This window comes from Glycine soja, chromosome 14 (assembly GCF_004193775.1).
Source record: "Glycine soja cultivar W05 chromosome 14, ASM419377v2, whole genome shotgun sequence".
NCBI classification, from domain to species: domain Eukaryota; kingdom Viridiplantae; phylum Streptophyta; class Magnoliopsida; order Fabales; family Fabaceae; genus Glycine; species Glycine soja.
In genome coordinates, this window is record NC_041015.1 from 10380533 (window position 1) to 10393251 (window position 12719).

The 12719-nt window shown below is 32.2% G+C and overlaps 1 pseudogene; it reads right to left on the reverse strand.

The window, feature by feature from the left end:
- Window positions 1-57: 57 nt before the first annotated feature.
- LOC114383679 lies at window positions 58-9977 on the reverse strand (annotated as a pseudogene).
- Window positions 9978-12719: the final 2742 nt, after the last annotated feature.

A 12719-nucleotide genomic window follows, 5' to 3' on the forward strand; every position in this document is an offset into this window, starting at 1 on the left:
GATTTTATAAAGAAACCATCGTATTAAAGCAATGGATAGGTGAGGCATACATTAAACTGCAACTCCAAACTGTGACACGTATATATATAACTACATATGTTATGAACTTTCTCAATGACAGCATAATACTTAAATAATATAAATGGCCAGAGAATTCTTCCACAAAAAGAAAAAAAAAAAAAAGAGAAAGAAACATATACTATATTCAATCATTTTGGGGTAATACAGTATAATTTTCTTCCCTAAATTGATAATTACCAAAGTAATTTACATAGCTATATTTATTTCTTATCTTCAGTTTTAACTTCTTGTGCAAGCATCACTCGGTTTATGCTCCTACATACAACTCTCATTTGTGTTCCGAATTACACAATCAGGCAGCAAATAACCTCTGGATATCCTTCTGAAAAAATATAAATCAGGAAAGAACAGGTTAATAATAAAATATTTTTGAATTTTGATAGCTTTAGTATCAATTAATTATCAAGCATACATATATAACTTGTCTTATATATACATGTAAGAATAAAATAGTTTTCTTTTCACTGTAAATCACTCTCAAAATCTAATGTAGAAGGCAGATCTGGTGGTATCATAGGCTCACTAGGCTTTCAGAATTTCATCTGCAAACTTTCCTATAATTATGGATTACTAAACAAAGACAGCTGACAGACATCTAAAAATTATTTGTGAAAAGCAATGACTAATCCAATGTATATGAATGTGATGGAATCTATGGATTTTTATTTTTTATTTTATCTCTTTTCTTTTTCATAACAAGGTATGAGGTGATAGGAAAAAACCATATGATTCTAAATTTTGAATGCTTTAAGACTCAAGGTAATAATCATTTACGTTGGCTTTATTTGGTCAATGTCACCCTTCTAGAATTCTTGGGCTTAACATCCCTCTCCTAACGCCTTCAATGGATGCAACTCCTCAATGTTTGTGATGCAGTTGCTTGGGCTTAACATCCCTCTCCTAACGCCTTCAATGGATGCAGCTCCTCAATGTTTGTGATGCAGTTGCAAGAACATACAAGAAAATAAAGTAGCAGTGTAGGTTTAACACCAAAACTAACAGCTACAGCAACCAAGTATCAACTCATTTTTTGAAGCTCTAAAGCCTTGGAGCATTTTCAGTGATACAAATCACACCAATTCAAGTATGTATGACTAGGACTCAATTGCAAGTTATGGGACTCAAGTCCCATATTGGAGGTATGATATTCTAGAGTGGGATTTAATAGACCTTGGACTCTCCAACTACAAATCAACTCATTTTTTGAAGCTCTAAAGCCTTGGAGCATTTTCAGTGATACAAATCACACCAATTCAAGTATGTATGACTAGGACTCAATTGCAAGTTATGGGACTCAAGTCCCATATTGGAGGTATGATATTCTAGAGTGGGATTTAATAGACCTTGGACTCTCCAACTACAATGGTTGTACTGTGGTTCTCCTAAGTTCTTATCAAATTCATCACATGATACAGATCAATTGCTTACCAAATAATATCAAATTGTGCAATTATAACAACAACTTGGAAGCTTCATTTGCGCTACAATTTACTGGAAGAATGTTAACTTAATTTAGAACTAAGCCATTGAATATTGTTGCCTTAAATATCTCAGATGATAGAAACTTGCTTGTGAGGCTTCTATGGAGGCTGGATCTTTGAGCTTCAATGAGGTCCTTTAATGGTGATTTTCCACCATGAAAATGCAGCGGAAAACAAAGGAGAAGAGGTGAGAGGAGGCGTCATCCACTAAGGAATAAGCCATGGAAGAAGGAGTTTCACCACCAAGATGAGTCTTGGATAAGAAGCTTGGAGAGGATACTTCAATGGAGAAAAAGAAATAGGGAGAGAGAGAGGGGGGGAAGCACGAAATTGAAGGAAGAAAAAGGGAGAGAAGTTGAACTTTGAGTTGTGTCTCACAAGACTCTCATTCATCAAAGTTACAACAAGTGTTACACATGTTTCTATTTATAGACTAGATAGCTTCCTTGAGAAGCTTCTTTGAGAAAACTTCCTTGAAAAGTTAGAGCTTAGCTACACACACCCCTCTCATAACTAAGTTCATCTCCTTCAGAAACTTCCTTAAGAAGATTCCTAAAGAAGCTAGAGCTTAGCTACACATACCTCTCTAATAGCTAAGCTCACCTCCTTAAGATGAAAAACTAGAGCTTAGCTACACACCCCCTATAATAACTAAGCTCACCCCATGACAAAATACATGAAAATACAAAAAAAATTCCTACTACAAAGACTATTCAAAATACCTTGAAATACAAGGCTAAAACTCTATACTACTAGAATGACCAAAATAGAAGGCCTAAACGAAGGAAAAAACATATTCTAATATTTACAAAGATAAGCTAGCTTATACTTAGCCCATGGACTCAAAATCTACCCTAAGGCTCATGAGAACCCTAAGGCCTTCTCTTGGATCTCTGGCCCAATCTACTTGGAGTTTTCTATCCAATGTCCTTGCAGGGTAGGATTGCATCATTCCCTCCACCTTGGAAAGGATTTGACCTCAAATCCCGAGGTTCTTCATACTCTGGACTCCTTCCCTCAACACCTGTAAAAAGAACAAAAACATATGTATTAGTGGTGTTTGATATGTTGAAATAAGGTAAGGTCTGAAATCCCATTTCTTGGGCATCTTTCCATGAAGGAACATGGTTTCTCACCAACTCAATGAGTGGTGCTACAAGTATAGAAAAATATGGGACAAACCTTTTGTAAAAGTTTGTTAAGTCATGAAAACCCCAAATTTTTCTTATACTTGATGGAGTGGATCACTCAGGAATGACTTTTATTCTCTTAGGGTTCATGGGAACCCCTTGATCACTATTTAAAAAATTAAGAAAAGTAATGCAATAAAACATACTTTTTTCTGTATTTTCATATTGATTATTTCTACCAAAAAGTATGACAAACCTAAGGTGTCCCATATGAGTACCTAAGTTTGTATTGAAATTAAAAATAAAAACAAACCTACCTAATGGGTCCCTATGTACACACACTATGAAGATGTTAGGTGTACGAGTGATTCTACAAAAGAGGATTGCACCATTCAAAACATTCATCATACCATCTATTTTAGGGACTTGGTGCCTAATAATACCTATTTTGGGCACCAACAAAGCACAAGGATTTAAACTTTTGCGAACCAAACACTCATCCAACAACTTCTTTACTTGAGGAATAAACTCAAGCCTAAGAGGTGTGGCAATGCTAGCAAGTGTCTTTTTACAAAAGAGAAAATGTGGAGGTTGTCTAAGAGGGAAAGTTTCTTTAATGTTTGTCTTTATTGTAAAATGAGTTTCCTTCTTAGCTAATCTCTTGGAGGAGACACTTATCTCCTTACACTTCTCTTTAACCACTAATGGTTGCCCATCTTCTTGGGGGTAGATTTCTTCACTAAATTCTTCCCCTTTTGCTTCTTCACTTTCACTAGAGGAAGGTGAAATAGTAGTCTCATCTTGACTAATATAAATGTCTTGACCCCTCATAATCATGATTTTTGTGGTGGAGTATTGAGAAGTAATGTGTCCTCTTCCAAGACATTTAAAGCACTTTATAGAACTAGTTTTCTCTTGCATACTAGCCTTAGGGGTTTGCTTTTCTATTGTCTTCCCCTTATCATCTTTGGGCTTAGAAGGTGTCACCCCTAAGATGTCTTGACCTTAGTCTTTCTTTGGATAAGAGTGAGAGTCATAAGATTTTAAAGTAGACTTCTTTTTAAGTTGTTGCTCTACTCTTATTTCCCAATCTAAGTTAGCCTCTACATTGTCCTTCCCATGAAAGTATGAGATGTTAATGTTAGCCTCTTGAGGCTTTCTTTCCTTTTCTCTTCTATGGGAGTGAGGTTTAAGATGTGGCCTATGCCTTCCTTCGTAATAATCACGAAGTTCTTCACTTAGGCTCTTGCAAGAGTTATGACTACTATAGGAGACATGTTTTTCTCTTTTCATTTCTTTCATTATTTTTCTTCTTTCTTCCTTTCTTATTTTCTTTCTTTCATCTTGACTTATTTCTTCCACTCTTTTTTTTTCTTTTTCTTTTCTCTCTTGTTTTTCTTTCCATAACTTGAAGGAACTCAACTCATCTAAGATTCTAGATAAAGGATCTTTATGACTACTACCCTCGCCATTAACACTAGATGAATGATGACTCATGTTGGTTCTTAAGTTGTAGTTCTTTCTTGTTGGAGGTTTGAAAACAAAAGGTAAAAGAAACTATGATTGAAACTAGCCAAAATAAACACTAAAAGAGGTGTGAAAGATAATGTAAACAACTAATTGGTAAAAGGAAAGCTATCTAGGCGGTTTGGCAAGAAATGTAAACTAGGCGAATCCTAAGAGTGTTTGGATGACCACATTCAAGGTTCTCAACAAAACACTCACTATCCTAAGGCAAAATTACCTAAAATTATTACACACAAATGGAAGTTTGGTAACCTATTGGAGGCTCCCAACACACTTCCAATGAAAGGTCTTTTTATTACAAAACTTGAAAGCAATGAAGGTAAGTAAATTGCAAATTACAAAATTACAAAACGGTCCTCAATTTTGGTGGTTGTTCTCTCTTTAGTGATTCACTCAATTTGGAATTCTTCTTAGTCCAGTAGCTCTTAAGGTGATTGAGCCTTTTTTCTTGACTCAAATTCTTCAAGGGATGACACCAATCCTCCTTCCAATTTCTTATATGGCAACCCACAAACAAGGAAACAAAGAGACAAGCAATAACCAAAAACAAAAAAAAAATGAAATGAAAGCTAAACCAATGGAGTTTTAACAAGACAATTTTTCAAAGATTATTCAACAATTAAAACAATGAAAAGGACATAGAAGCAAGCTAGGACTCAAAGAGAAACTTAAAATGGCTCTAGAGTAGAGTAAAAAAAACTGGAAAAAAAAAAGAGACTCAAAAAACCTCTAGCTTTGACACTTGTCTTCACACTAATTTTCAATTGAAATTTTGGAACTAAGATTGGTATAACATAGGCACAAATTATAGAATAAATTTTGAGCCAAAACAACAAGCACACTTCCCTTTCATTTTTTTTCTTGGATACTGATTTTCCTGCCAACTTGTGTGATTTTTCTTATTTTTTCCTTTTATCCAAATCACTTGTTTCTTTTTTTCTAACTTTTTTCCAGATGTCTAGAAAATTCAGTAAAAATTTCAGCTCAAAATTTGAAGTAACCAATTCTTTGTAATTTTTACAAGTTTGTATGTTCAAGCTGCGAACACCAGCGATTTTGTTTTTTAAGCATGGTATATTGATTACCTTGAACTTACTTTCAACCTTCCTATGTATGTTGAACTCACTAGGATTGTTTACCACAGTTTTAGGAGTTCAATATTCACTTAGGATCAACATTTCAGCCAACAATTCAATCACCAAAACTCAAATTCACAATAGACACAATCATAAGGAAACCTAAAAGTTTAAGAAAATGTTCACAATCAAAGACTCTCTAAGAATTTTACATGAACATGTTAAGGACTAATTAACATGAAAGATTTTACTCAAATCAAATAATAGGCTAAAAGAATTTCATACACTCATGAGCAAATGAGTTAGACAAAGAAAAAAAAAAATAAAATTCAACACAACATAAGAAATCTTATGTGACAAGTTTCATGACTAGACATGACTTTTATGACAAAACTAAAATAGGTGAACAAGTCACTCTAGATTTTTGAGGTTTTCTTCTACTTTAATATTTTTGTAAGAATTTTATGGTTTAGGTTTCAGCCACAAAAAATAACAAGACAAAACTCAAAGGAACCTAAACTCAACACAATTCATGGTTCAAGAAGAAGAACAAGAAATTTGAATCATAAAAAATAAAATCTAGCTTCTATAGCAGGTTTAATCGGTGAAAACTCTAAAGAATCATGTTAACAACATTTAGCACAAGACATTTGAGGAGATACATGGGGAAAAAATGAAGAAAAAACAATGGAAGAGAAGGTAAAGCAAAAAATTAATGGAGGTTTAAGGAGCACCTACTTGAAGTTCTTGTGCTCTGATTATCACTTGATGGAAGCTGCCTTGTGGGGCTTCTATGGAGGTTGGATCTTTAAACTTCAATGAGATTCTTTAATGGTGATTTTTCACCATGTAGATGCAGCGGAAGACAAAGGAGAAAAGGTGAGAGGAGGCGCCATCCACTAAGGAATAAGCCATGGAAGAAGGAGTTTCACCACCAAGATGAGTCTTGGATAAGAAGCTTGAAGAGGATGCTTCAATGGAGGAAAAGAAAGAGGGAGAGAAAGAGAGAGGGGGGAGCACGAAATTGAAGGAAGAAAAAGGGAGAGAAGTTGAACTTTGAGTTGTGTCTCACAAGACTCTCATTCATCAAAGTTACAACAAGTGTTACACATGTTTCTATTTATAGACTAGGTAGCTTCTTTGAGAAGCTTTCTTGAGAAAACTTCCTTGAGAAGCTTCTTTGAGAAAACTTCCTTGAGAAGTTAGAGCTTAGCTGCACACACTCCTCTCATAACTAAGCTCATCTCCTTAAAAAACTTCCTTAAGAAGATTCCTAAAGAAGCTAGAGCTTAGCTACACATACCTCTCTAATAGTTAAGCTCTCCTCCTTAAGATGAGAAGCTAGAGCTTAGTTACACACCCCCTATAATAACTAAGCTCACCCCATGACAAAATACATGAAAATACAAAAAAAATCCTTATTGCAAAGACTACTCAAAATACCTCGAAATACAAGGCTAAAACCCTATACTACCAGAATGACCAAAATACAAGATCTAAACGAAGGAAAAAACTTATTCTAATATTTACAAAGATAAGCGGACTCATGCTTAGCCCATGGACTCAAAATCTACCCTAAGGCTCATGAGAATCCTAGGGCTTTCCCTTGGATCTCTGGCCCAATCTACTTAGAGTCTTCTATCCAATGCCCTTACAGGGTAGGATTGCATCATCAGATGTAGGGCCTATTTCCAAACTCAACTATGCTGAAAATAATTTACTGTTTGTTTAACACCTACTTACAATTAATGTAAGTAAAAACTGCTGAACCCACTCAGCATGCAAGAGGTTACTGACTACATTGAGCACAAACTAATTTCATCAGGCACTTAAAATATTGAGTTTTCAAACACTAAATTCTAGTGCTGAAGTTGTCGGCATTAAAAGTTTTAAACTGAATTTTCAATACTAAACTTCCCAATATTATTAACAGATACTCTATTACTCTCACCTTCAATCTTGAGTAGCAAAGACATTGAGATACTTCACTAGTTAATATTTCATTGTCATGGTAACAATAAGAAACTGGACATTTACTACCCGGGAAGCTTAGCATACCTCAATTTGAAAAGGAGACATTGTTGGTGGGTATCTTTCAATAACTTTACCATTTTTATCAACCAAGAATTTCTCAAAATTCCACTTTATAAGATCACCCAGAAAGCCTCCAGCACTTGATTTCAGAAACTGGTACACTGGAGTTGTAAATGGTTCATTGACATCAACCTGTTTTATAGAACTTCATTACTTTGTTTACTCGAATTTAAACTGTTCTTAACTACTAACTAAAGAAACATTACCAAACCTTATCAAAATTTGGAAATTCTGATTTATATTGAGTGCAAGCAAACTGCTTGATATCTTCATTTGATCCAGGTTCTTGCATACCAAATTGATAGCAGGGGAAAGCTAAAATCTCCAAACCTGGAAAGAAGCTGCATAAGTGCACTAAAAGTGTGGGGCTGAGAAGACATATTACTTTCAACCAAAAAAGCTTAGAACTATATTCATAAAAATGACAAAATATAGTATTGAATTTAAATCAGTTTTGACTCTGTCCATTGGAAGTATTTTAACTTTCCAATAACAAAACCGCCAAGGTTCTACCAGTATCAAGAGACCAGAATTTATAAGGCCAAAGCTCACCCATGTTCCAACATATAGTAACATTGCCGTCATACCCATTTTAATAAGAAACTTAAGGTGTGCTTGGTAGAGATAAAAGAATGACAGATTGAAATGAAAATGGAGCAGCTACAACAGGCATTCTATCATTTTGTAAATTCTTCCACCCCAACTTGGAATGAAAGACAATATATAGTCCAAACAAAACAAGGGAAAATGAAAACTTCTTTACTTTAACTCCCCTACCTAACTATTCAAATTCCACCTTCCCAAACATGCACACATGTAACACCCTTAATTTAGCTACATGTAGCAGTACTGCAGTAGCATGACACAAACAAGCGACAGAGGAAGTGGAGAGGGGAAATCAATACAATAATGTCAGAGAAGTTTATTTCTTAAATTCCAAAGGATGGAATCCTTAAATGTCTTTATTTCGGGGTTCTACTCTTCTACTCATCTACTGCAAGAAGTTCAATATGATCTTCATATGAACAAAGAGAGAAAAAAAATACTCAAAATTCTACATAATATTTGGCATTATTGTCAAAACATGTTGGCAAATAAATAATTAATAAAAACATGTATTCTTTCTTCTTCAGCCATAGATAGTTCTTATATCTAAATAAATCCAAAATAACAATCAAAGGGGAATAAACTGCAATACATGAGTTAACAGGTTCTGAAATATTTCACATCATAAACAATTTGATAAACATAGAAAAACAGCAAGATAGTTTGTCAGCAGAATTTGTATAATGCATCACACAGGAAAATCGTAATCAATAGTTTTTCATACAAAGATGTGATCTGTTAAGTGAACATATCAATAGAACCGTGTCTTTGAGAAACAGACCCCGGTTAGTAAAATTCATTCACACCAGTAGCCAACCTAAAGTTACCAATATATTGTGCCTGAATTCAAATAGGAGGGCCACACTTCTCTCCTATTTATTATAAAATATCCAACAAGTACAGAATGATTTGCACAAGTAGACAGATTCAGAACCAAGAGGATACATGTGCAAAAACCAAGTAAAACATGACCAATTCATACTCAGAAATATTAAGAAGATACACAAATAACCATCCTCTATACATGGCATACCTTGATTCTTACACTTTTAATACAAGCGTGACAGCTCCGAGTAATTCGATGATGTCAAACCACTGTCATAGGAAGGCAATTAATTCAATGGTTTTATAACTGACCAGAAACAGAAAGTTTGACTCAAACGTTAAGTTACAACTGATTTTATTTTCATTTTTTACATTAAGAATTGGGAAATTATGAGAGAGATTAAAGAAGAAAATAAGGCTCCATCACACACATATAGAGCTACATATCTCCCTTGAGAAGTGCATAATTCATACCATCGTGAAGCAACATTGACAATCAATAGAATCTTCCCCTTAAACTTGCTAAGAGAAACATCCTTTCTGCCAATATCCTGCACCATATAATATAATATAATATAATATATACCCTGAGCACATAACAAATAAAAATAATAAACTTTTCTTCTAAATTCAAGGTTTCCCCATTCGGTAAAACTGTCCATAACAACAAATTGTCATGATAAAAAAATGCAAATTTTAGAAACACCACTCCTCCAATTCAAATTCCAAGGCTGACCCATTTGTTTTCAAGAAAAAGGGTAATGGAAATTGAAATTCAGCATGGTACCTTGACAGGAAAATCATAAATGGTTTTTTCTGTGGCAGCTCTTGCATGAACTGAGAAAGTCTTAGGCTTTGTAAAGAGCCTAGGAAAGTTGGATGAGGGTTGTAGGGAAAGGGCAGGGTGATAAAAGGTTGACTTGGAGGAAGCAAAAGAGGATTTGATGAAAGGCAAAGGGGGTAATGTAGTTGTTGGGGTTCTTCTGGCTCGAGTGAAATCATGGATGGGTGCGAAGAAGGTGGTGGAGGAAGCCATGGAAGACATTTTGAGTGGTTGGGAACAGAAGACTTCTCAAGTTTGGTCCTTTTATATGGAAAAATTGTTGGAAGTGAATTTGTGTCTGGGAGAATGGGGATGTGTGTAGAATTGGAGGATACACGTTAACATTCTCAAAGAAAAGATAAAGAAATAGCGTGCGTGTATAATTTTTGTTACTGAAAAATTTACACGAGACAAAAATTACTTGAATTTCCTAATTTAGATTTAATTTTTATTTTTAGGTAAACAACCTATATAGACTCTGCATTATACATTCGCCCGGACAATTTTATTTCTACATTTTTTAAATTATTAATTTAATCTACAAATTTAAAATGTGACGATAAATTAGTTCAAATTATTATAAATCATGTACGTCGTGAATTAATTTATAATTTTAGAATTATTCTAACATTAAATATCATACTTTATTTTAATGATTTGATTAATTTTTCATGATATTTTTATATTTGTAAATTAAATTGATTATTTCAAAAATATAAAAACTAAATTATCAATGCATAATTTATGAACTAAATAGGTTATTTATCCTTATTTTTATGAAAATAAGAAGAAGAAGAAGAATTAAGAATCATTCATACGAACTCAGTAGTAATGGTTTAGGATGTGTAAAATTTGTAGACATTTTAATATTCAAATCTCAACATTTCATTTACATACCTAAAAAAGCATTCACAGGTGGAAATTAGTTCGCTCTATAACCTAACATGTATTAAATCAGGTCAGGTCAGAATTTTGTTTTTGAAATAAACTAAGACAAAATTCATATAAAAAGTCTATTTATTTAATTAAAAGCTTAAGTTTTAAGCCATTTAAAAAAACTTTAGAACTAATAGGTTTTTGCATTTAAGTAAATAAAAATATTAATTTTATTATTATTATTATATAATATATTAAAAATAATTATTTATTTATATTTTAAAATTTTAAACACGTTGATATATATATATATATATATAAAGAATCAAACTTATAAATTTATTAAAATAGACTTTTAAATAAATTACCAAAAAATATTAAATCATACTCTCAAAAAAATATAATAATGAAGAAAAAAAATAGAAGGCATCTTTCTATAATTCTATCAATGGTTTTAATTCAAAACTAATATTAATTGAAGAAAATAAGAAAATTAAAATTTCGTTAATTGAATAATTAACAAAATAAAAATATATATTATTTATTTTTCCCATCAAAAAAAATATTTTATTTATTTTTTAAATTAACACTTTTAAGAATTGCTGTGACACCTTAACAAATACGACATTTCCTCTCGAGAAAAAAATATGACATTTAAAAACGTAGTTATGTCTTTATTGAATATTTATTTAATTTAAATATTTAAATTATATTGAAAACAATCAATAACCAATAACTTATATTGAAAACAATTAATAACCAATTAATAATTTTTTTATTAATAAAATATCAAAATAAGTTAAAAAATAATTCAAATTTTTATGGCTTCTTTTTTGGTACAGAAAAAAAAAATTTAAAATTTAAATTTTTATGGCTTCTAGATACTCTTTACTCGTGTATTTTTATTTTTTTTGGTGGACGCTTTTTTCCTCTTTATCTAAACGGAACGTTTTTTATGATTAATTTAAAATGTGAAAACATTAGATTGTTACAATGTGTGGGCTGTGAACGACCGAGGACGGTTTGAAACCTCAAGATACATTTGGATGACTTTTTATGTAGTTACTCACGAGTCACTCTTATTTGTCGTGTGTCATTTCTTTGATTAGCTATTCTCTCATGCCCTTATCAAACATTCCCTCAACATTATTTTTTATTACATTATAATTATCTTAACTATGAAATAATAAATTATATAAAATTTAATTAAAATGTTAAAAAATAAAGAAAATTACATAATTAAAACAACATTCAATTTTGGTTACTCTTGCACTCAAAATGCTCCCAAATATATTCAACAAAGTTTGCTCAAAGTTGATGATGAATTTTTCAACCGTGAATAATTATTTTTCTTTGTAGGAATGTTGCAAAATTCACATGAGCATTGTTATGTATATCTGTTGGTGTTAGGATGACTATAAAAATAATCAAAATGATCCTATGTATATCTTTTATAATCATGTTATACAATATAATACATGCATATAATTAATATATATTTATATGTGTGTGTAAGGTCATATTCAATCCCAAATCAAAATTGAAACAGCCCAAATGTTTGTTCCACCCCTTTTCTTGTTTCTTGATGTCTTGACAAATAATTTTCTTTTATCTCTTCACTACATTGGGATGCTTTTGACAAATATAGTTCATTCTAGACAAATATCTTCAGACTAAATGGTACCCCATATTATTATAGGTTCTATTGACCATATATTGCACCATAGGGGCTTGTCCCTCTAAAATGTCATTAAACACATCGAATTAATTTAATACACTAATGTTGTTTAAATCTACAATTCCAAAAAATGCATATCAAAACTACAAGTCACATGACATCATCACTTTGAGCATTATTGTGGGTTTGATATGATTACCACAAAGATAACGTACATGCCATTAGAAAAAACTCAACAATTAAGCATGTGATAACTCATTGGCAAGCGTATCAAGTTGCACAAATAATATAAAATGAAAGTTCAAATATCATATCCATAGGAACTTGCATGATACTTGACAAAATAACAATGTTCACTAACTACAACTATCGAAAAAATGATTTAATTAAATGTGATAATGTCAAAAGCAAGAACATGAAGAAACAAAAAATTAAAGAGCAAAAGAACAAGAAACTCTTTTTGGTAATTTTTACAAATACTTGGATTGTGGTAAAAATAAGCAAAACAATAATGAGCAAAAG